We start from the raw sequence: 27,189 nt of genomic DNA on the forward strand, positions 1-27,189 counted from the left end.
ATAGGAGCTGCCTGACACAGAGAAGTAGACCAAAAGCACCTCAAAAGCTAGACATCATGCCAAGATCCAAAGAAATTCAGGAACAAATGAGAACAGAAGTAATTGAGATCTATCAATCTGGTAAAGGTTATAAAGCCATTTCTAAAGCTTTGGACTCCAGCGAACCACAGTGAGAGCCATTATCCACTAAATGGCAAAAACATGGAACAGTGGTGAACCTTCCCAGGAGTGCTGGCCGACCAAAATTACCCCCAAGAGCGCAGAGACGACTCATCCGAGAGGTCACAAAAGACCCCAGGACAACGTCTAAAGAACTGCAGGCCTCACTTGCCTCAATTAAGGTCAGTGTTCACGACTCCACCATAAGAAAGAGACTGGGCAAAAACGCCTGCATGGCAGATTTCCAAGACGCAAACCACTGTTAAGCAAAAAGAACATTAGGGCTCGCTCAATTTTGCTAAGAAACATCTCAATGATTGCCAAGACTTTTGGGAAAATACCTTCTGGACTGATGAGTCAAAAGTTGAACTTTTTGGAAGGCAAATGTCCCGTTACATCTGGCGTAAAAGGAACACAGCATTTCAGAAAAAGAACATCATACCAAGCAGTAAAATATGGTGGTGGTAGTGTGATGGTCTGGGGTTGTTTTTGCTGCTTCAGGACCTGGAAGGCTTGCTGTGATAGATGGAACCATGAATTCTACTGTCTACCAAAAAATCCTGAAGGAGAATGTCCGGCCATCTGTTCGTCAACTCAAGCTGAAGCGATCTTGGGTGCTGCAACAGGACAATGACCCAAAACACACCAGCAAATCCACCTCTGAATGGCTGAAGAAAAACAAAATGAAGACTTTGGAGTGGCCTAGTCAAAGTCCTGACCTGAATCCAATTGAGATGCTATGGCATGACCTTAAAAAGGCGGTTCATGCTAGAAAACCCTCAAATAAAGCTGAATTACAACAATTTTGCAAAGATGAGTGGGCCAAAATTCCTCCAGAGCGCTGTAAAAGACTCATTGCAAGTTATCGCAAACGCTTGATTGCAGTTATTGCTGCTAAGGGTGGCCCAACCAGTTATTAGGTTCAGGGGGCAATTACTTTTTCACACAGGGCCATGTAGGTTTGGATTTTTTTTTCTCCCTAAATAATAAAAACCACCATTTACAAACTGCATTTTGTGTTTACTTGTGTTATATTTGACTAATGGTTAAATGTGTTTGATGATCAGAAACATTTTGTGTGACAAACATGCAAAAGAATAAGAAATCAGGAAGGGGGCAAATAGTTTTTCACACCACTGTAAGTACATTGTCAGCTTCACACTTTTTGCAAAACACTACACACAGTGATTTGCAAAACACTAAACACATTTGACACAGAAATAGACCATGATGTCACTTACTTGCAATATCAAAGCAAAGGCTTTCAAATGAACACAGCCACCAGGTATGCACACATACAAGTGCATAATTATGGATACACCAATCAGGTTTACAAGCACTATAAATAGGCAGCTGGTCTCAGGTCAGGATGAGAGGAAGAAGAACAAGGTGAAGGAAGAGGCTGAGGTAGAGGAAGATGCAGAGGAAGAAGCAGAGGGAGAGGAAGACCTGGAGGAGGGGTAGGACGCGCATAAAGAGGAAGACAACCAAATCTGTCTAATGAAATTTGTGCTACACTTGTGGACCATGCAATAAACCACAGACTAACACTGAGGGAGGTTGGACTGAGGGTTTTGGTGGTTATATTTATGTTTGCCTAGATAAGTGTGGGGTTTTGAAATTGTGTTGATAGTTTTGAGGAAAGGAGGAATTATTTTATTTTGCTACTAGGCCTAGTGAATATTTTGTAATGCCATTTAGACATACTGTCACAGCTAAGGCAACATATTTTTAGTTCTTAATCTGAACACTAATGCCTGTATCAGCAAGAGTGTTTTACCTGCAGCACCATAGTTGTTATTACATGCAATATGCTGGTTAGATTTCACTGAGTTACTTTTGTACATGTGGGCGGTGGTGGTGAAAAGCAAGGGATGACTCATTATTATTTAATTCTATTATTTGACTGTGTAGAAAATAATAGTTTTTATTATTTTTATATGTTTTTCGTTTAATGCTGAAGTAATTTACAAACACTCTAATTGCACTGGTGTAAATTAATTTTGCACAGCAGTGCCGTGCGATGTAGCTGAGCTATGGAAGCTGTTTCCTGACCAACACTGTACAAACCAGGAAAGCCTTTTCATTTTGAAACTTGGCTGAATTTCAGTAAAGAAAATGTCAATCGGAGGAGAAACTCAATTGGTGCAACTCTTGGATAAATTCCTTTAAAGGACACTATTAAAAGTTGTGCCCAAGGATTATTGTAAGCAACTGAAATAAACAAGAGATGATTCAAGTGACAAAAGATGTGCTCAGTAATGACTAAAAAGTCAAAGCTTAGGTGACAAACAATAGAAAAAAACAGTAACTAAGGGCAATGCAAGGTCAAAGGTCAAAAACAGAACCAAATTCAGAGACAAAAAGAAGCCTATTGCTAGGGCCAACTTGGAGTAGAAGCTAACTATTGCAAATGACTAAACTGTCTGGAATATACACTGAGACAAAACTGAACCTGCTGCATACTGGCATATTTATATAGGTGATGTCACTCATTACATAAACTTGACAATGCACGGCCAACATGGGGGATATTCCACAAAGCATGCCTAGTGAGTAAGCCTTGCTTAAACTGAGAGGCCAAACTTATTTCAGCTGGTTTTGGTTTCACCAAGGAGGACTATGGTAAACCACACTTGGTAACCGTGGCAACTAAACACCATCTCTTAGCCAGCTCTCCTGCTGTGGCTTGAGAGTTAAAGAAATTCATGATCAATAAGAAAAAAATCTTAGATAAAGGTTCAGAAGCTTTTTTTGCATATCTGATGTTGCTGAATTCTCATTTAAATTAATCTTACGTGTTCACTACAATTTGGTAAAAGATTATATATAACTCTAACTATCTACTGAAAACAACATTTATATTATGTCATTTATTACTACCTTTTTTGTCAGTGACAAGATTTTTTTAACATATCTAATGTTGCTACCTTCTCAGTTACACGCTCTTTAAATTAATCTGATACATTCATTACAAAAAGGTGAAACATTAAAAGCAATACTGTCGAAAATTACAATAATTAACAATATATCATATTTAAACTATAATGCAATTCGTCCCCGTTGCTCTTTTTTGTTAGAGAGAGACAAAAGGAAAAGATCTCTCTATTATAATAAAAAATCTTGCGACGAGACGTGATCTTCTGAACAGAGACAGAGAGACACTTCAGAGAGTCAGAGACACTTTCACTTCCCGCGACACGGTCAAGTCACATCATACTGACATCCACTGGAAGCATGTTCCCATGAGACGGTGACCTATGCATGGAAAGTAATAATCAGCCCGGAAAAAGTGGAATTGAAAACCTTGCAGGTCCAAACAGGGTCAGAAATAAAAAACAAAGAGTAAAAAACACAGTAGAACTTCATGAAGACATTCAAAAACGTTGGCGCCATACACATGCAGAGCAGGTTACAGATTATTAAAGCAGTGGAATTCGAAAGGCTCAAAAAAAACCTTGGCGCGATACACACGCAGAGCAAGTTAAAAAATATGACAGTACTAAAATTCGAAAGTGTCAAACAAAAGAGACTACAGATCGCATTCGCACAAACAAACAGAAATTATTACTAGGTGAAATAACGTAACAGCAAAAAGAGATCGAATATATGGACATAGTTGATATGGTGATATGTCGGAAGTATGTAGATATTGTAAGGCTTTAAAGTTTAAGTCGGAGACTTGTTGATAGTCTAATTCATGTTGCGATCAGGGAAAAGTACTGCTGCTTCCCACTGAAGAGGCATTTCCGCAAGAATTAAAAGATTTGTTGTTTGCTGAAAGTGAAATCCACAAACATTACAGGCAAAATATACGCTTCTACAATAATCTTTTCGCGTTAGCATCATTCAATGCACAAAACGTTGATTTACACAATAATGAACCATACGCTATGAGAATCTGTGTTCCTGCAACAATTACAGCTAAGACAAGTTTAATTTCGAAAAAAACACAATTTGGTCAGGTGTATCTTTATGATCAAGGAGCAGCGATGCAACACAGCATCAAAAGAGTTAAATGATCCGACGTAATAGAAATTATACAGCCAATAATGGATACAAATCCATATGTCCAAAAGTATTGCACTTTACATGAAATTTACCAGAAAAAACATGGACAAAGAAATTTTCCTGGATTTCTATATGAATCCGAAAGATCAGTCTCATTTATAATAAGCCCACATGTGACGAATTGTCACCGATAATAATTTCGAAAGACGGAGATATCAAAGACAGAGTAGATATTCATGTATATCCAAAGACAAAGCACGATTTGTCATTTATGTCAAATACATCGCCACACACCAATCCTTTTCTCTTTCCTTTGCTTTTCCCAGATGGCGAAACAGGATGGTCGTACAATATGAAACAAACGCATTCAGAAAAACGAATAACACCCACACAATATTTCGGGTCAAAATTTGAGATACATTCCCATGTATTTAACCCACTTCTATCATCTCAACGTCTATCGCAACATTTCATTATTAATGTATATGTAAAAGTTGCAGCTAATTGTCTCTTTATTAAATCGAATCAATCTAAACTTAGAACGGAACATATGCAAGGTCTCATTGATCACGTTCAAAATTCAAATATCAATAGTTCAGACAAACTCAAAATAGGTAAAGCAGTAATATTACCATCATCATATTAAGGTAGTCCAAGAGCATTGCAATAGTTATATCATGATGCAATGGCAATATCCAGAACTATCAGTCAGCCAGATTTATTTCTTACAATGACGTGCAATCCACAATGGCCAGAAATCTGCAACTTCTTGAGAACAATGCTACCGGCTACATTGGCTATGGATATTCCCACTTTCATAAGTAGATTGTTTTATCAGAAAGTCTTATTTTCATTGAATGAACTTGAAACAGTGTTCGGGCAAAAAGGAGATCTTGATATGCCATTCATATTAAACCATTTACAGTTTCCAGTGAGAATAGCTTTTGCAATGACAATTAACAAATCACAAGGACAAACATTTGAAAAAGTCGGTTTATTTATAAGAGACAAAGAAACAATATTCACTCACGGCCAGTTATACATTGCATTATCAGGCTGTAAGACCAAACAAGAAATCAAAATTCAATGCGATCTTGAAGAAAAGTTAATTCCAAATATTGTTTTTACTGAAGTTTTAAAATAAAAAGTGAATATAATGCACATGTAACAGTTCCCATGAAAATGAAACACTGTATTTCCACAGGACCAAACCCGGGGGTTGGCTAGCGAAGCGAGCAGGGGGCAGAGCCCCCAGTACATCAATAAAAATGGGTTAAAAGAGTTTGTTCCATAATTTTAAAATTATCCATTATAAAAAGTACCAATTCTAAGTCAGTAAATCTCTAACACAAAAGTAGCGCAAAGATGTTCAAAGTAATCTAAAGCAGTGTTTCTCAACATTTACCGTCTTGTGACCCAGTTTAAAGGTTTTAAGTTTAATGACGACCCACAAAAGAAAGGCTGGGGTAGGTCCCCCTTAATGAAATTAGTGAGAATGCAATATCTTGTAATTACCTTGTGAATTTAACAGTTTGAAGAAACAAGCATGAATGTAGGAGTGGGGTCCCTTATTTAGGGGACCCACCACAAACCAGTCACAACCCACCAGGACCCACTTACACACTCAAAATGTTGCATTTCAAGGCCTTGTGGGATCAACCATGGTGTGGTTCTCCAGTCTTCACTAACTACATAAAGCTAATGATTAGAAAGAAAGTCCATTGAAATTTTTGATTATCTATTATGTCACAACAATATGTGTATGTATATTGAATAATAATAAAAAGTAACATATTAAATAGATTAAATTGTACACCTTGATAATTAATTGCATTCAACCTCTTTTTTGTAATAGTCTATTTTTTGTTTTTTTTAATTAGTAAGATATTAAAAATATAAAATGTCATTGTGCTGCAAAAAACAAAAGTAATGTAACAAATTGTACCTCAGATGTTGCAGGTTGCTGGAATAAAGGCATAAGTAAAATAGATAAATATGTATTATACACATAGGAACTATTCATTTATTTTCAGTTAAGTCATCTGCAGCAAACTTTTATAAATGAGGGTTTCTCATTTTTAGATAGTGCAAACTGTTTCTTCTTCATTGACGTTTTCTCTTGGAGAGGTTTTTTTCATTTCATTGAAAATTAAAGCAGCAGCTGCCAAAATATGTAGCTTTCTTATTAATTTTTCAACATTGTGTAAAATAAATTTATAAAGTAACATAAAAGGTTTAAACACTGGTTATCCTTTTACACTAAAATATTACTAAAGAGATACAAAAAAAGTAAAATGGATATGTTCTTTTTCTTTAAGGAGATTAAATATTACTGAAGAAAGAAAAAAAAAACTAAAACAGCCAAATGGGGCTATGCATACGAACTTAAAAGGTTTAAATAAAACAGAAATATGTATTTTATTTTTACTTGCTTAACTTGTGGAGGGTGTATCCTGTAGCAAAGCCCTAACGTTTTTCGTGAAAGCCCGTTTCAGTCAATAAGTCTTAAAAAAAGGTGTAAAGATATTGACAATAAGCTAAGCAAACCCACCAAGACATGGAATCGTTTAAATCAAGTATCATTATATCTTCCTTTCTTAAAGAGAAGTAAGGCAGTGTGTATGTATGTATGTATGTATATGTGTATGTATGTATGTGTATATGTATATGTGTGTGTTTATGTATGTGTGTATATATATGTTGATATGTGTATATATATATGTATATACATGTGGATGTGTATATGTATATATATATGTAGATATGTGTATATGTAGATATGTATATATATGTATATATGTATATGTATATATATGTTTATGTGTGTGTGTGTGTGTATATTATATATATAAAAGACAGCAACGCTCATAACAATGACAACACAATTACATTGACAATCATGTTACGTTATTTTTAAAATGTTTCCTTTTCTTTTTCATAACCTCTTTAACACACTACTTCTCCGCTGCGAAGCGCGGGTATTTTGCTAGTTCAAATATAAATCTTACAAGGAGAGTAAATACTACAAACCAAACCGATCATTTCACTGACAAACCAGACTTAAAAAACATGATGTTACAAAAACAGCTTTAAAGAGTTGGTTTAAAAGGAAATATCTGGAATTATCTTGGAATTCTGTAATTTATTACACATATAATATTGTTTGATACTACAAACCAAACCGATCATTTCACTGACAAACCAGACTTAAAAAACATGATGTTACAAAAACAGCTTTAAAGAGTTAGTTTAAAAGGAAATATCTGGAATTATCTTGGAATTCTGTAATTTATTACACATATAATATTGTTTGAATTTGTGTATGGATTTTAAGCAGCAGTTTTCAGTTACTGGACAGAAAATGTCAGAGTAAACTTTAAATGTGCACATGGTAAGATAAATATGGTAGTTTTTGACATACCATTCTTTATAAACCCAATGCTGAAATCTTCCTACAATTATATATACGATATATATATTCCATTTGTTGTTACACTGTTGGAATCCCCACCTCTTTCACATTTTAAAATTGAAGTCTTGCATTGTATTTTGATATTTATGAATGCCAATATTAGTTAACTTATGTGATATTTGGGTAACTGCTTGATGAATGTACCAGTATTTGAAAGCTGTTGTTAATGTTATTATTTATATATTTTATACTGTATTACAGAAAAAGGCACAATATTGTTCACTTCAATAATTGGAGGTACTTTAATAAAAAGCCACTGAGTTGGATTTCTGAGTTCTGATTTTGCCCTTGTATTGAAAGGTGCCAAGTATCATACATTTTCACTGCTACTGTTACCAAACACAAAAATTCTGGTATGGTGACATCCCTAATATAGACTGTAGCAATGTCCCAGACTCATAAATTCTGAATGTTGCAAATTTGTATCATTCACCCTTCCATTTTATGCATCCACTTAGTATATAACAGGATCATTTGAAAGAATATATACCTTTGTCACTTTTGTGTTGCATTTCCTCTAACATTTTCTTGAACCTATTTCCATACTCCATTTTCTCTGTTTTCTGTGCTGACCACAGGTTTGTATACTCCAGTCTTTCATTACAAATCAACAAATTCAAAGTAATTGATAGCACTTGCAACTTTTGTCTTCTTGTGTACAAAGAGATCCTCTGTGGTTCATTTATGCTTGCATGAGTAAATTAAGATGAAATTGAGTGCCCAAGAGAAGCTGAAGATTACAATGTGAAAATTGGTGACATGATCACATGTGATATGAATACAGTATTTATTTACATACTGCAAGATGATACCAAATCAAAATAGCACGTGCAACTTAAAACATTGTGGGAAACTTGATTACTTCATTTCTAACTAAATGAGATGACAACATTTAAAAATAAGAATTCTAATGTCTCTGATGCATGAAATACAGGATAGAAGAAAATGCATGTTTTCATTGAACTGTTAAAAGTTAGATTGTTACTTCTCAATGAACTTCCATGTGATTGCTTATCTGAAGTAAAACTTTAAGCATGGATTGTTTTATTGATCTTCATTGTTTACTTAAAGCATTGCAGTCTTGAACGATTTTGTATTTTCTGAGTATATGACCTTGAATTGTTTCCTGCAAGCTAAATCTTCTTAAGGCTAAGAGAAAGCTCTTAATGAGTACACTCAGCAAATCTGCATTCAAGTTGGGCCCAATCAAGCAGACAATAAGTAAGTGATGGGCATTAAATGCTTCTGAAAGGTTTGTGGTTACTTTATATTCCATGTATAATTATTTGTCTGATCCTCAATGAATATCCTGTTGCAGAAATTCTAGATCCTATCATTATGTCTTTCATAAAGTAGTACATTAGCCTTTTCCTTCTTGTTTAATGGTCTTAAAACTATTCTAAGCACCTTCAACACTGTTAAGCAGTTCTTGGTTATCTGTCACTATGGTCACTTTACTTGGCACCCTCTTCCCATTTGCATAGTTTACAGTTTTTTTTCAAATCTTTGAAGTGCTTCAGTTTCCTCTAGGCTTTCTGCCTTCTCATGGACAGTGTTCCAACTGCCAGAATGAATGCTGCTATTTTTGGAAATGAACATTGTTTTTCAAAGATATACACATGCATATGCTTTCCATCATAGTAGACAATGCACAACACAACCATCAGTGCCCAATAAAACACCATAATGGTGTTTAATAGCCTTTTCACTTTGCCAGTAAAAATATGAATTAACATTAACAGCTCTGAATTACCTGCTTCATTTTGTGGTAAATTTACATGCTATCTACGAATAGGGTGCCAAAAGTATGCAGACTCAGTTTTCTCTTAACTTGCCAATAGCCACAGTATTATCTTTACCAAGGTCCCAGTTTTAAATCAACCATCCCTTTCTGCTGGTCCATTCATTCATGCCTTAGCAGTATTCCACAACATAGTTCTCTGATTTTTTATTGGATTTCCCCTGTATTAGGTTTATCAGCAAACAGAAAATCATCTGTATTTTTTATTTGCAGTATGTCTATGACCTACGCAAATCACACATTTTTTTTTTCTGTTTTATATTTTCTCTCAATGGGCAGCCATGGCATTATGTGTGAAGTGTTCTTCACAGTAATTTGAACTGTCAGAAAATAAACACAAGGTGTTCATGGCATACTCAGCTTTTAAGGGTGCATTTAATAGCTTGACCTTGTCAATGGTTTCTGTAATACTAAGCCACTTTCTGTAAGCTGCCTGATCTAGTAAGTTTCAGAGTTTTTTGCCAACTTTCATCCATTTTCATGCATCCAGTAAGATCAGGCAGTCTCTCTAATACACATATTAGAGATGCTCAAAATGTGTACATTTACTAAAAGTGAAAAAAAGGGCTCATGTATAAACGGTGCTTATGCACAAAACTGTTGCGTACGGCCGTTTCCACATTCACATCGCAATATATAAAAACTAAACTTGGCTTAAAGCCACGAACATGCCAACTCAAACCATTGTGTACTCAAGTTTTCAGTTCGGTTTTGCAAACTGGCGGCACCCACCGTCAGAGCAATGCTACTGTTTCTGTGTGGTTTCCCTTTATTTTTTAGATTCACATCCCTGACGTATATTAAAATCAGTACTGTCTCTTTCAAATATACTAACCCTCAATTCCTGTCCTTCCTTTTCTTTCTCCAAGTAACCAATCGCCACACAATCAGATTTATAATAGATGTCAAGCCATCTATAAGCTTAGAACTCCGATTCTTCAAAACTTTTAAGTAACATTGAAATATCTTCATTGTACATGTTTAATTATTCCATCCATCTATCCATCCAGGGTCGCGCCAGTCTCAGGAAGCATACAGCTCGAGGCAGGAACAATCCCCGAACGATGCGCTAGTTCATCGCTACTGCTGAGCCACCGCTCCCTCACATGTAAATTATTAACAATATACATTATTTAAATGAAGCTAAAATTTTTCTGTATTTATAATAATAAAAGGCAAAGCCCTCACTGACTGACTCACTCACTGACTGACTGACTGACTGACTCATCACTAATTCTCCAACTTCCCGTGTAGGTGGAAGGCTGAAATTTGGCAGGCTCATTCCTTACAGCTTACTTACAAAAGTTAGGCAGGTTTCATTTCGAAATTCAAAGCGTAATGGTCATAACTGGAACATATTTTTTGTCCATACACTGTAATGGAGGAGGCGGAGTCACGTATCTCGTCATCACGCCTCCTACGTAATCACGTGAACTAAAAACAAGGAAGAGATTTACAGCACGAGTCACACGCGGGAACGAAGGTAAATGACGTTAATTTTTGACTGTCTTTTAATACTGTGTAAGCATACATATTAACACATGTGCAATTAAACGTGTGCATTTACGGGGTGATTTCTCAGGCTTAAAAGCTCACCTTTTATCAAACGCGGGAACAAAGGTAACTGACGTTGTTCACTGTCTTTTAATACTGTGTAACCATACATATTAACACATGTGCAATTAAACGTGTGCATTTACGGGGTGATTTCTCAGGCTTAAAAGCTCGCCTTTTACTAAAAAGGTAAATGCAAAACTATTTTCAATCAGTTTATTGAAACGCTCCCGTTAAGGATTGCAATAACATATTCGCGAGATAAAAGAACGAAGTAGGGGGAAATGGAGGAACAGCCGGAAACAGTGAAGAGCAAAAAATTAATTAAACAATTGAGAACGGAGCGAGTGAAGCATACAAGCATGTTCATAAGGGAAACAAAGCACGGTGTAAAACGTAAGTTTAAATTAAGTTTATAGAAACGCTCCCGCTGCGGATTGCAATAACATATTCGCGAGATAAAAGTTTAATGAGAAGACACGAGGTATAAACGAACCACACGCCGTGGCGCAACGTTAAGGGCCACAGTTTCAACCATTCTATGATCTGCTTCTCGCAACTGAAAGACGGCACATGGCGGATGTTAGCCGACTTGCTGACCGCAACGTTAGGGGCTTCAACTATGGCGCTGACGCCACATCTCAGTGCCAACACTTTGCAGACTCTACTTAAAAGACACGCCCTCCTCACTGGACAGTTAAAAAGACCAATCAAACTAACGATGACATCAAGTATTACCCAATCAAAAGTAGGAAAGGAGGCATCTTCATAAAATGCGTGTGGGATGATTTGCATGACACGCTGCTTTAAAAAAAAAATGATAAAAAAAATACGGGATAAATCCCGTCCAGTATTGATTCAAAACGGGACGCGCAATTTCATTCTCAAACGCGGCACGATTCCGTATTTTAAAGGACGGGTGGCAACCCTACAGTGCCAGGTAACCACCCATACAATCAGATTGTGATTCAGACTAGGAATGCAATGAATGTAATTACCCCGATCTACATACAAGGCGAAAGTCTTGCAACATTCAAAGATGATTGTTTGGGATAATTAGTACTTATTAAGTACACCATGGCACATAAAAGAGCTTATGAAGCCTTGAACCGAAAAAAGCAAGATCTCAGAGATCGTAAAAAAAAAAAAAGGAGGTAATGTCGTTTTACTCGCTGTACATTTTAGTCAAACATTACCAGTTATTCCACGAGGGAGACCAGCAGATGAACTCAACGCGTGTTTAAAATCCATGCTTCTCCCACGCTCGGTTATATGTCGCGTGTTCTCGGGTAGGTACACCAAAAAATGTATACATTTAAGCATGTAATGGGCAAACAAAAAATGAGGTATACCGAAAGGCACTGCAGTAGTACTCAATGTAACTTTACTTCTTAAATGTTAATGTTTTACTGTTTAATAATTTATATGCTTCTTATATATTGTTCAAATTCTTTTATCAAAATACCAGTGACAGCGCAATGCACGATAACATGGAGTGAATACACCATACGCATCTGCCCACGGCCGCCCTGCTGTGCGCAGATAGGAGTTGATTCTAAAATAAAATAAACATAAAAAGAGTAATACAATCATCACCCATAAAGCGGATAGCAGGCGTGACGTATTATATGTGTACCAGATTTCAAGTCAATAGGTGAAACGGTTTGCAAGCTACAGGTGATTTAAAATCCTGGACAGACCAACGAAAAGCCACGGTAGCAAATTATAGAAGAAGATTTTACTGTTTAATAATTTATATTTATATGAAATGTGCTTCTTATATATTACTTCATATTCTCATATGATAATGATGTTAATGTTGTTTATATTGATTTCTATGTTATTGTAAGTGCATCTATGTGTGTATATGTATGTATGTATGTATGTATGTGTGTATATATATATATATATATATATATATATATATATATATATAAAAAATATATATATTAAAAATATATGTGTATATGTATATATAATATATCTGTATATGTGTGTATATGTGTGTGTATATGTGTGTGTATATGTATATATATATGACAGCAACACTCATAACAATGACAACACAATTACATTGACAATCATGTTACGTTATTTTTAAAATGTTTCCTTTACTTTTTCATAACCTCTTTAACACACTACTTCTCCGCTGCGAAGCGCGGGTATTTTGCTAGTAAGTTAATATACATTACTGCATATCATCTTAAAAATGATATCAAGAGCTCCAAGAAGATAGTGCTTGGAAGTCTAAATCGACTTAGAAGCGAGCCGTCATCATCTGTAAATACGCGCTTCCTTCTATTGAATTGAATTGAATTCCTTTATTGTTATTGCATGGTACAATGAAATTCAATAAGCAAATCCTCCATAAACTTATTTTCCTATAAAATGATAAAATAACAGTAATAATAATAATAATAATACAATAAAAAAACAATAAAAAATATACCATATGAAAGCATGTTCATATAGTGTAGATAGTGAAATGGTTCATAAAGTAGCTCAGGTTGTGCAATATTATAACTGTAGTATAAGTTTACAGTGAGATAATTGTACTTATAAGTACAAAGAGTTCTACCAGGAACACTTGATGGAATGATTGGGTGTGTTTAGAGCTCTTGGGATGTAACTGTTTCTGAACCGCGAGGTCCCTAAAGGAAATGCTCGGAAGCATTTGCCGTATGGGAGCAGTTCAAATAAACTGTGTCCATGGCTGAGGCAGCGTGTGCTAGAAGCTGTATCCAAATAATCCTCTTTGCGATCAGCTGCTGTAGAGCTGTGATTCCACACTCAGACACAATGGGTTTTTAAAATACTCTGAATGGTGCACTGAGAGTAACAACGCTAAAGCAGCTATGGTATTTGTAATAGTTTGGCCATTCCATGGACCATTATATTGTTACAGGTTGATTACAATCAGATGCCTTAAACTAATAAACTATATGTGATTAATTTCAGTGTATTTGAAATATACAATAGATTGAAATATAGAGATGGGCGCAACTCTGAATGGATGGCATAATTAAACATGTATAACGAAGATATTTTTAAAGTTCTGAACACTCCGTCGGCTAAGTTAATAGCTAGTTTTAATTTCACAAAGACGTTTATCTGTGCGGTGATTGCTGCAAGCGCCTGCTGTTAGTGCGGAGGAAGTCAGTTTAAGAAGCGTAGTGATTAACGACTGGGTCGGGGAACACTTAACACAAAGTATTTGATGTGCTGCATTAACTTGTGATGGGGTTTGAGAAAATCTAGTAAATTAAACAATTGATTTTAGGATGAAGTTTAGTTTACAACATTCTACTTTAATTATAAAATAAACTATGAAAATAAAGTGGAAATGTCGACTTTAATCTTGACATAGTCAACATGTCGAATTTATTCTCGACATATAGTTTGTTTTTTTCTTCCGTGTCCATATTTTTTTTTCTTCACAGTGGCCCTAATGCGCTTCCATAGGGCTATACCACAAACAGCATTATAAATGCAAGTTGCAGTTTTTATTATTTATGTATATAGCTTAGCTTGAAGCAAGGTCCATATTAATGCAGTTTGCCTAAATGATGGTACAGTTGGTAAGATGTCATCACCAAGTTGCACTTGTTTTATTTTATTTTAATTTGGTGAATACTGTGTAATGCACCTGGGCTTGAAGCCTTGAAGTAATGGTGCAGCTATCAGTAATACTATTATGTATTTTATTGTTGTTATTCATCCATCCATTTTCCAACCCGCTGAATCCGAACACAGGGTCACGGGGGTCTGCTGGAGCCAATCCCAGCCAACACAGGGCACAAGGCAGGAACCAATCCCGGGCAGGGTGCCAACCCACCGCAGATTGTTGTTATTTATTAGTTTAAATATTATGCAGTTTAATGATGGTAAAATTGTTTAAAAAGTCACTTAAACATGTTAGTGGACAGAGATTGTTAACATTAACAGAAAGTGTAGTTGGTTTACAAAAAATATTTACTATTTATTCCTTTTCTAAGACGTGTTCAGTGCAATCCAACTTTTGACAAACACCTCTGGATATTTTACTAAGTCTAAATGCCTCTTTGGATGGTTGAAAATATGTTGTCAAAATCATAGTTTAAGCTTTTGCAAAATTTGTTCAATTAAAGGTTCTATATTTTGACTGCATCTGTCATGCAATGTGATTCCTTCTCTTTAGTGCCACCCCCTTGAAAACTATCACTTTATGGGGCCATGCAAACCTGGATTAATACTTGTGTGCACATTAAAATGTCTTTTTGTACGATGTACAATTCTCATAACAGTCTAATAGGTTATTCTTAGCCAGTCTACTGCAGTAATTGCAGTGGAAAATGTGGTTAACATCCACTCATGCATGGGGAAAAAAAAAACGTCTAATACCGTGAAACCGGCAGAATTTAGAAAAATACCGTGATATAGAATTTTGGTCATACCGCCCAACTCTAGTGTGCAGGTCTGATGCCATAGTGCAAAGTCTAGTTTTCGGTGCACACCCAAGTCCGCCAATGTCAAAAAATGCGATCACCATTATCTGTAGAAAATCTGCCATAGTGACTTTAAGAAGAAAATTACACAATTCTCATGCACGATTGTAGAAAAAACATCTGTATTACATACTCATTAAGCTCAGCACCATGCCAGTTGGCAAACCAATTAACCAGACTGTAGGTAAACGATACCTTGTGGCATATTTAAAAGCTACACTCTACATTCACATTATTGAATGATTCTGAGAATTTTTGGGTACCCCTATGTAAATATATGAATCTAACATTCATTATATAGCTGTCTTAATAATGTAATATGACAATCATTATAAATTGATATAAATAAGCTGTTTTGGTATGAGTGTATTTAATAGTTTATTTTCTTCTGAATCTTTTCAGGAATTGTAATTACTGTCTATAACTATAAGCAATGTTACTGTGACCATTAGATATGATTTTATATAACTGAAATTTTCTTCAATGTACTACATCAAAGGTGATTCAAGGGACTCTGTGGGACCTAGGCAAAAAACTCTTGGGGGCCCTACAAGTCACTCTGCCCGTAGTCTCAACATGGTAAAATTAATTACCATTATTTCAGCACAAAGTCTAAATTAATAAGACAAACAGGGTGTTCCTTTAGGAGGAGATATAGCTTCCTAGTTGGAATAAGTTCTTTTGTAATTGCGGTGTTTTAAGTAACCGATAACTATATACAGTAATCCCTCGCTATATCGCGCTTCGCCTTTCGCGGCTTCACTCCATCACGGATTTTATATGTAAGCATATTTAAATATATATCGCGGATTTTTTGCTGGTTTGCGGATTTCTGCAGACAATGGGTCTTTTAATTTCTGGTACATGCTTCCTCAGTTGGTTTGCCCAGTTGATTTCATACAAGGGACGCTATTGGCAGATGGCTGAGAAGCTACCCAACTTATTTTTCTCTCTCTCTCTCTTGCGCTGACTTTCTCTGATCCTGACGTATGGGGATTGAGCAGGGGGGCTGTTCGCACACATAGACGATACGGACGCTCGTCTAAAAATGCTGAAAGATTATCTTCACGTTGCTACCTTCTGTGCAGCTGCTTCCTGAAGTGACATGCTGCACGGTGCTTCGCATACTTAAAAGCTCGAAGGGCACGTATTGATTTTTGCTTGTTTGTTTTTCTCTGTCTCTCTCTCTCTCTCTGCTCCTGACGGAGGGGGTGTGAGCTGCCGCCTTCAACAGCTTTGTGCCGCGGTGCTTCGCATACTTAAAAGCCAAACAGCCCTATTGATTTGTTTGCTTTTCTCTATCTCTCTGACATTATCTGCTCCTGACTCGCACTCCTTTAAAGAGGAAGATATGTTTGCATTCTTTTAATTGTGAGACGGAACTGTCATCTCTGTCTTGTCATGGAGCACAGATTAAACTTTTGAAAAAGAGACAAATGTTTGTTTGCAGTGTTTGAATAACGTTCCTGTCTCTCTACAACCTCCTGTGTTTCTGCGCAAATCTGTGACCCAAGCATGACAATATAAAAATAACCACGTAAACATATGGTTTCTACTTCGCGGATTTTCTTATTTCGCGGGTGGTTCTGGAACGCAACCCCCGTGATGGAGGAGGGATTACTGTAGATATGATATTAAAAGGCGATATCCCTCCCATAGTGATACGGCGGTAAAAATCATATAAGAGAAAATAACTTAGCTTTCTTTACTGACAATTTACGCGGCATTACAGACGGGAAGCCTATGGCAAAGACAATCTTTTGTTGCTGCGCTGGAAGGCTTTTCAGGACGGATGACGATATCACCCATGTGTCCATGGCTTCGAAGTATTTGGCTGCTGTCCAAGTCTTTATATACTGTCTTCTCCACGTGTAGGTCTTTACGTCGTCAAATAGTCCATTTCCAAACAAGGAAAGAAGATTTTGTGCTGACAGAGGACAGATGTATACTATTCTGTCTTTAGGCTGACTACACATTCCTCTAACTGTCTTTGTCTATCTTGTACTATGCTTGGCCTGGCCTGTACATGTGAGTGGATTTCTAAAATAATTTTTGTACAGAAAACAGTGACATTAAACTTATAATCTTATTACACAAGGAAAATTCATTAAACACAAACCCTTTATTTTAATTTTGTACAAAAAAATATATAAATACAACATTTGCATAGAAAACAGAAAAACAAAGAATAAAGGAAATTTTAATAAGTGAAAAACTAAAAAAAAATGTAAGGTGCACACGATAATAAAAAAATAAATATAAATTGCTCATTTAAAAAAATAAAAAATTTAAATTTAAATTTAGTTTAAAAAATTGTTCATAAAGGTATTCCTGTAACTTTCAAAATCGTTGTTTGCAGGCTTTGACTAGAGGAAATGCAGCCCTAGCCACTGTGTCCTCCAGGTCCAAAGAACTTTTGAAGAAAGTTTTGAAGAAAGAAGGGGCTGAAAGCCTCTTCTGGAATATGGTAAATCTTCTGTAAGATTTAATCAGCTTTAAAGGTAAAAAAAACTTTTCTCACCAGAAGTAACAGTAATAGGAAGAGGGACTGAGGGACTAAATTTTGACTTATTTCACCCCCTCTCACTGCTACACACTCATCATGTAGCTGAATTGGTGCTTTTGATTTTGGCCACGCACTAACAGTAGCGGAGCCTAGAGTGACTGACTGAAGCTATATCAGAAATGGTCAATCTGTCTAAACAAGCCAGGTCAATCCAATTTCCCTTCCAGCCATGTACACCCTCTTCATGATTTATGAAAACAGCAAAGATTACATTTAACATTACTAAATAAATAACACTAATCACAAACAGTCTCACAATGGAGATTGATACCCCTCTTAGTGGGATTTCCAAATGTGTTGTTGTAGTGTGCTGATGCTGTGCTTCAAGAGGGGTTCCTGCAGATTTGTTGTTGCCTTGAGTACCTATGTAAATGGACACAACTGGGGCCCCAGGCAATTTCCTGCCTTGCCTGTCCTGTCACAACACCTCTGTACAACATGTTATACTGTAATTACAAAAAACAATCTCATATTCACTCAAAAATTGTTTTCAAGCATTTAGTTTTACTGATGGTAGATTTTATGCTTTATCTGTTCTGCCACTTAAAACTGTTTTCTATTATTCTGCTTGCAGTGCTTTCTCACATAAGCATGATATTCTCATTTGCATGCAATGTCCTCTTCTAGTTCATTTCATCTGAGTTTTCTTATCCAGTTTCACCAATCACACCTGTTTTATGGAGAGCATGGACAAAATGATTCCATGTTTCTCACATTTTAGAGTCCCTTTCTTTCTTCCTCTTCTTTGATTAGCTGAAGTGCAGTTCCCTAGTTAACTTCTTCCTTTTCATCTCATTTTGCTTGCTTGCCAAGTACCATATCTACAGTATTTGATCTACTGTAATTCCTGGGTGTTGCCACCAAAAATAGATTCTAAGTGAAACTTGTGAATAGTAATAGTTAACGCAAAATAAAAGAATGAGCATGCATTATGCCTAAATGAGTATGTATGGATTGTACAGCAATCAACGGATTTGCTTGTTTTACTCCATAGTGAGTTCTGGGTAATATAGTTCTTGGTACAAATTTACAGGAAAAGTATTACCTATAACAAGGTGATGAGGTTCAGAAAGTTCATTAATGATATGCTTCTAGTACATCAGAATAATTCATGACTGGAAAAAGTATAATTTAAAAAAATAAGTATCTTGCCCACCAATATGCAAAAACATATACTGAGGTTATTAATGCAGAAGCAAAAGCAGATTTGAAGAATATAGGTTTACATATTTACATGGTCAGTATTGTTGACATAAGAATGAATGTCCACCTCTTATATGTGCCTAGCTTAAACATAGCATAGACTGAGAAATATTCACTCCAGTATAATTATTAATGTGAAATATACAGCACAGACTTAATAACAGTATTATGTAGTACCTTGTATAAACAAGTTCTAGTAAATTCCTGGATTCATGGCTGTGTAATAGTGATCTTTGTCACTATATCGTGTATTTGAAATAAAGAGGGATTCCTCACCAATAACCCATGGGAGATCAACAGACTTTCTTTTACTTCTCTTCTGAATTATTTTCTGATCATTCCAACCCAGCACTGGCTGACATTGATTCTTTTTATAAAAAATGCGTCCCTTCCTAAGCCCATGAAAGATAAGCTTCCATGCTGAATGTCTCTATTACTTTATCTCTACTCATGAAGAATTTAGACTACATGAACTCCCCCAGACAGGTTTCCTCTGGAGTGTTTTTTCACACTCTGCCAAGTATCTGTCTTCTTTCTTCATAGCTATATCTTTCTACAATGCTATCTCCTCTACCAGAATTGACAAGTCAATAACTATAGCTGTAAGTTATAGCAAAGTTATAGCAAAGTAAAGATCCTGTTTGCAGTCCAATTAAAGTACTTGACAAAAGTAATTATGTGTTTGTCTACTTTAGCCAGTAATTCCCAAATTAATCCATACAGAGAAGACAGGCTTTATTCATACCGGGAGTGCACAACACATGTTGCCTTCATTGCAATAGTACAAATTCAGTATCATACATGTCCCATTTATCCAAGACTGTGGATTCACTCAAAAAATATCTTATATGATTTAGTCTTTGGTTTTCTGATCCTCAATGTTTTGTTTAAGAATATTCAAGTTAGTGCTTTGGCTTTGTTGACTTGATTTGACTGATCTCCTGGTACTGAATTTTGCTCCATTTCTTGTTACATATTCTGGTCCTTTGTTAACCTACTTGCCATGTTTTCTACCTTTGACAGAATATCTATTACTTATTGCACCCACCATAAAATGTCTTTGTATGCCAACAACATTTTGTCCTTGTAGAGGAATGATCCTTTCAAACTCCCACATATCCTTCACTTGCTTACATCTTTTATGGCCTTTTCTGTGTACAAAATTATTTGTCCTAGTCCACTATTTTCCCCAAAATTCTTGTCACTTGGTATTCCACTATCACGCACCATTAAATATCTAAGTATCAACATTTATTATTTTTATTTGATATTGCAGCATTAAAATATATGCATATTTTTAGGAGTACTTGTATACCTCTTGTCTCCTATCGCCCTTTCTTAATATACCAGACTGGCAACTATTAAAATAAAGATTGCCTACAATTCTAATTTGATTAGTGTTGTGCTCACCCTTTCCCCTGTATTAAATATCAGGCTGAATTTAGATCAGTCTTGTCCCAATTCTACCAAGCCTATTTACTATTAGATCAGCCTAGTCTTGGTTGGACCTCTCCTTAACAATCCTTCATCTTGGTTTTCCATTGAACCCAACCTGGCTTCTTCTAGATACTGTACATCCCATTCCTTCCCTTTATTTTCTTGAGACTAAAGCAGCACTTCCCCTTCTTTGGTCCATTAATGCTGTATGCACTGTGTATATAATTTAAGGGGGAAAATCACTTAGGCTGCTGTTCAACATGCCACTTCCACTTCACTGTTTTCCACAATGTCAGTTTGTGCATGGGGGTAACCCTATATCTTGTGCGTGTTGGGCGTAAGATAGCATTGCTACACTTCATGGTATTTACAGCAGATTAAGGCTTCTCTTACTTTTATTTCTACTCCTAGCTCAGATCAGTTCTTAAGCCCAATGGTGCCTCTCTGTCTCCTCTCTTCCCATACTCTACTATAGTTTTCCCATTCCTTGTTCTTAGGGTGAAACAGTTTTTTTTACAGTATATGACACTTTATGCAATGCATTCCTTAGGCATTTACAGATTTACACAGTCTGAAAATATTATCTCTGATTTTTCCCCTGTGATTTTCAAAAATAGTGCTGTTACCAACAAAAAACCCCATCATCAACACAGCCAAATTAAATTTGTTCACCTATAGCAAATGTTTTACTATCAACCTTTCAAAGGACAAATTTCACTACATTTGTCAACAAACTTTATTGACATTTTTTGAATATATTTTGAGAATGTTACACTCTAGATGACTTTTTGAGGGCAGGATCAGACTTACTACAGCAATCTTTTCATATGAAATTCCTCTAACTCTTCACTCTTCTTCCATCTTCCGAACTTCTCGGATCTCTCTCTCTCTCTCTGTCTCCTTCACAGCACACTCTATTCTTCATGGGTACATCTGTTGCTAAACTGGTCTTAGCCTCTTTCTGGAAATGATCTGATTCACTTTTCATTTTTTCTGGAAATCCTTATTTTTCAATTTAATTGTATTGGAACTCTCATCTGTTCTGATCAACTGTGCAGCCAGCTTCTGCACTCTGAATGGACAGTCCATAGTGTTAATTTTTGAAGACACCTGGGTGACAGCAAGCCCCATTGTCCACTTAAATATGTTTCTCCCATTGTCTCCTTTCTTCTGATTCTTTTTTCTCTCTATCTCTCTTTCACTTTCCCTGCCTCACGCTATTTTACTAAGCTTTGCTGGTAGCACAATCCTTGGATATTAGAAGGGGAATATGAAAAGGGTGTGGATGTAGTAATCCTTACTTTCATGGCTGGACGTTGCCACATACCATCCTGTGTCTGTTTATAATCAATTAATAAAACTTTGATCACACAAAAATCGGATGTTTCCTATTTCTCCACTTTCCCTTTAATCAAATTAGTATGTGCTTGTGGAGAATTTTAATTTAGTATAAATCAAGTGCTTCATTAAACTTAGTTTAGATAGACATTTACAATGTGCAATGTGAAAGAGTTCCTGAGTTTAAAATGGCAACATTTAAATAGTCCACTATACTCATTTGTGCAATATGACTCACTTTGGGCTTGCATTTTAAATACATTGTACAATAATACTCTTTCAAAGACGAACTGCAATAACATATTGTGCATCATTCTTTATAAAACAAGGTTTAATTGGAAATTAGTGCAACACAACAATGAACAAGATCCTTTAACACCTTGACACCATTGATCATAATATTCTTAAGAATCGCCTTAGTCAATGGGTGGGCCTCTCTGGCAGTGTCTTAAATTGGTTTGACTCCTACCTGGCAGGGAGAAAATTCTTTGTTAGTTGTGGTAATTATAACTCAAAGACACATGATATTCTATATGGTGTTCCACAAGGTTCTATCCTGGGTCCACTGCTCTTCTCAATCTACATGCTTCCATTAGGTCAGATTATCTCAGGGCACAACGTGAGCTACCACAGCTATGCTGATGACACACAGCTGTATTTATCAATAGCACCTGATGACCCCAAATCTCTTGATTCGCTAACACAATGTCTAACTTGTATCTCAGAATGGATGAATAGTAACTTTCTCAAATTAAATAAAGAAAAAACCGAAATCTTAGTGATTGGCAATAATGGATACAATGAGGCTATTAGAAATAAACTGGATGCATTAGGATTAAAAGTCAAATCGGAGGTAAAAAGCTTAGGGGTAACCGTTGATTGTAATCTGAATTTTAAATCGCATATTAATCAGATCACTAGGACAGCATTTTTTCACCTAAGAAACATAGCAAAAGTTAGACCTCTTATATCATCGAAAGATGCAGAGAAATTAGTTCACGCGTTTGTTTTCAGTCGACTAGATTACTGTAACGCACTCCTCTCAGGACTACCCAAAAAAGACATCAATCGTTTGCAACTAGTGCAGAATGCAGCTGCTAGAATCCTTACCAGGAAAAGAAAATCCGAACACATTTCTCCAGTTTTGATGTCACTACACTGGTTACCTGTGTCATTCAGAATTGACTTTAAAATTCTGCTTATGGTTTATAAAGCTTTAAATAATCTCGCCCCGGCTTATATATCGGAATGTCTGACACCTTATATTCCAAATCGTAACCTCAGATCCTCAACTGAGTGTCTCCTTAGAATTCCAAGAGCAAAACTTAAAAGAAGTGGTGAGGCGGCCTTCTGCTGTTATGCACCTAAAATCTGGAATAGCCTACCAGTAGGAATTCGCCAGGCTAATACAGTGGAGTACTTTAAAAAACTACTGAAAACACATTATTTTAACATGGCCTTCTCATAACTTCACTGTAATTTAATCCTGATACTCTGTATATCTAATTCATTATAATAACTATTCATTCAAAATCTGTACTAACCCCTACTCTCTCTTCTGATTCCTTTTCCGGTGTCCTGTTGGTGGTGGCGTGTGCCACCACCATCTACCCAAAGCACCATGATGTTCCAACAATGATGGATGGATTAAAAGCCAGAAGTCTGTATGACCATCAGCATCAAGTGACTCCGTGAAAAACCCGAACTACAAAGAGGACTATTTCATTTATGTTAGGTAGAATGCCCAAAGGGGACTGGGCGGTCTCGTGGCCTGGAACCCCTACAGATTTTATTTTTTTCTCCAGCCTTCTGGAGTTTTTTTTGTTTTTTCTGTCCACCCTGGCCATCGGACCTTACTCCTTTCTATGTTAATTAATGTTGTCTTATTTTAATTTCTTATTTTGTCTTTTATTTTTCTTCTCTTCATTATGTAAAGCACTTTGAGCTACTTTTTGTATGAAAATGTGCTATATAAATAAATGTTGTTGTTTTTGTAACCTTACAAACAGTCATGCTCTAACTTCCTTCTCCTTCTTTTTCTGAGGAATTCGGGGTAATGCAGTTCCTATTATAATTCAAATGGATGCATATACTTATAATGCATAAATACCTATGTAACATTTTAATCTTTTAGTTAATTAAACACAATATTTCTGTCTGTATATTATCAATTGCATAATGTTACAAGAAATGAATTGTACTTTTCATAATAAACTCTCTAAACTGGGTGTATAATTCTGGCTGAACTAGTGGGGGACATAATTTTGGACTGCCATAATTTTTACACAAATTAAGTGATACTAAACTGTTTCTCAACTTAAAAAGAGATGTTTAAAAAAGGCAAACAAGTAAAAACATTTTATAGATAAATGTTTTTAGTGATGAGAGATTAACCCAAAAAAATAAAGGGAACCTGCGAGATACCACTGTAGAGTTAATGCAGTGGAAATCACAGGAGTGAAGTTAGCAAATGAACAGGTTACATTAATCTGCTTATTCAAGAAGGAGTAATCTGTATTGTGTTAAATACAATTGTTACTAGATAATTCATATTCATTTGTGGCATATGAGTATTCTAAAAGAAATATAAGTAACACAAATTTGCTCAGGCAAGCCAATTTGCTGCTGCTGTTGCTTAGCAAAGAATTACTGCAATTTTCTCAGTCAAAAAGGTCATGGGGAACCTAATACAATGTGGGCGGTGGGGATGCAGATGTGGTACATGTGGACCAGTGATTGCTCACACGACTGTAGTCATGTTTTTTTCTTTTTACTTTCTATGGAATGTGGGTTATTTCAGAAAGTATAAGCAATCATCTTACATCTGCTGACTGCCAAGGACATTCTGTTTACGTAAATGGGTAAGGCAGAGTAATACAAATAGATAATATATGTTCTCTTGTACCTGGCTGTGTTTTATCTCCATATGCATTATTTTAAAAATACACTTATCTCACATAGCACTCGTGTAAGGAATGGAATATTATTCAATTAACATGGCAAGATCATATATGGATTGTAAGTATAATCACAGATATATATATATATATATATATATATATATATATATATATATATATATATATATATATACAGATATATATATATATATATACAGTATATATTTATATAAATGAATACTTATGCTGATTCAATATTGAAAAAATTCACAGTTCTACTGGTTTGTCTATTTCTATGAATTCCTATAGCATGAAGGACTCCAGAATAATTAATCTGATAATATTGTGAATATTTTGAAAAGATTCTTTTGAAAGAATGTGAGTTGAAGATCCTTTGAATGTGATTTGAATGTGAATGTGATTTGAAGATACTTGATTTTACTGACTTAGTCATAACAACACTTAGGCTTTCAGTAAAATCAGTATTCACATTAAAAAAAAAATCGTAAAAATAACAAAAATGAAAGCAATTAACAGTTCCAAAAAGGACAGCCCATTCCTCCTCCTATAGTAAGTTAGTAAATTCAAACAAAACAACAAATAAAAACTATTCAAATGTGTTATTCTCACACAGTGAGTAGTCAATGGCAGTACTTACTAACCTGATAGTCCACACTGTAGTGTGTTTAGGACAAGTGAAACTTAAGACTTTGACTTCATATAAATTTCTGAATAGGAATTGACAGTGGCAGTCAATTTACTCTTCTTCCTGGGAAAAGCACTATTAAAAGCAATCCTTTAAAAAGATTGTGATAATAAATCATTAAATAACTAGTTTTTCCTTTAACATGTTTCGACTTGCTACCAGAGCCAGTACTGTGACATATAAAAGGAATATGTTTTTTTTTCGCATTTGCCACTGATGTCAATGTAGAAATAACTTTAGAGAGCTTTTATAAAAACAAGGAACTAGTTAAAATGTTAAGAAAGGTCCATAAATGAAAGTTGCATGATGTGTTTTTAGCAATGGCAGCATAGTGTTTCTGCTCTGATCACTCCATATTTTTATAATCCAATCAGTACTGCACCTTAACTAATAGTCTGCTTAAAATTACTTGACTGTTGTGCAACATGTGTGATTCTGTCATTAGAACTCCCTCTAAGAAGTCTTTGAAACTGTTATGACACGCTGCTGATGAAACATATTTACAAACAAAAAAATATCCGGAAGAATGTAGCATTTAGCACAAAATTACAGTCAAAAGAAAAGGCAGGGTCAGAGCAAAAATGAGAAATGATATGGCAACCAAATCACAAGAACAAAATGGGAATCTGAGTCTAAGGTGAAAAAGGAGTTCAAAACCGAAAATGAAACCTGCCACTAGGGCCTTCTTGTTATATAAGGCTAACTACACTAGAAAGCAAAGCACAATGGTTTTATCCAACCAAGGGCAAATGTGTAAACCAACTGTCACCATTTAATATCGACAGAGGCCTTGTACCAAGCACAGTCATGTGACATACAGTATTCACCACATTGCATAAACAAAGAAACAAATCAGGTGCGTACTCCAGATGCAACCATCCATCTTGGAAGAGAAAATGTGATGCAATTTGGCCAAGAGTCAAGGAACAGGACCATCACTTGCACAAACCCAAGACAGTGGCAGACCACTGTGGAACCAAGCTGTCTAAAATCGAACATCTTACAAATCTTGAATACCTGATGAACATCAAAAACAACTTGCCATGGAGAAAGACAGGAGGTGGAAAATCAACAAACAGGAACATGTATATCTGCAAGCCATAAAATATGGATTGCACAATGTTCTCTAAAAGGAGGTGAAAGTGCCAGTCAGTAAGTAACAGGTGTTTCTCACTTAAAAATGGTGTAAGGACCAATTTATATTGGACCAGGTTTATGGGATGGCATTCTCAATTGGATGTCCTAACTCGCGAGCCACAACTTTTGCCTGACCATGAAATTGGGATGACTGTGTCTTATTCATCCGCAAAACACTTGGCAGAGGTTCCTCCCTTAAATAAATGCTCCCATATCTTAATTCAACTATCCTGCAAAGACGATAAAAAGTCAGAATAGCAGGAATGAATAAAGAACACTCACAACACCACAACAACAGTGGCAAAAACCATACTGACACTCCAAAGAAGACATTTTGAGAGGGGAATTGTATAAAATATCATGGGAAAATTCAGCCAAAGGCAAAAACATCAGACCAATTTGACTACAACAACTTAATAGC

The 27,189-nt window shown here is 35.7% G+C and overlaps 1 protein-coding gene across 2 annotated transcripts in view; it reads right to left on the reverse strand.

Moving 5' to 3' along the window:
- prdm2b (PR domain containing 2, with ZNF domain b) overlaps positions 1–27,189 on the reverse strand; it is a 203,694-nt gene that overhangs the window by 154,978 nt on the left and 21,527 nt on the right. The window contains exon 1 of one of the 2 annotated variants that reach the window (XM_051930359.1): positions 501–518. The exons of the other annotated variant lie outside the window; for it this stretch is intronic. The gene's annotated coding sequence lies outside the window, so the exon portion shown is untranslated. Of the gene's footprint in view, positions 1–500; positions 519–27,189 lie in introns of those variants that run through there. 2 annotated transcript variants of the gene reach the window in all.

The sequence above is a fragment of the Erpetoichthys calabaricus genome, chromosome 8 (genome assembly GCF_900747795.2).
Source record: "Erpetoichthys calabaricus chromosome 8, fErpCal1.3, whole genome shotgun sequence".
Lineage (NCBI taxonomy): Eukaryota > Metazoa > Chordata > Cladistia > Polypteriformes > Polypteridae > Erpetoichthys > Erpetoichthys calabaricus.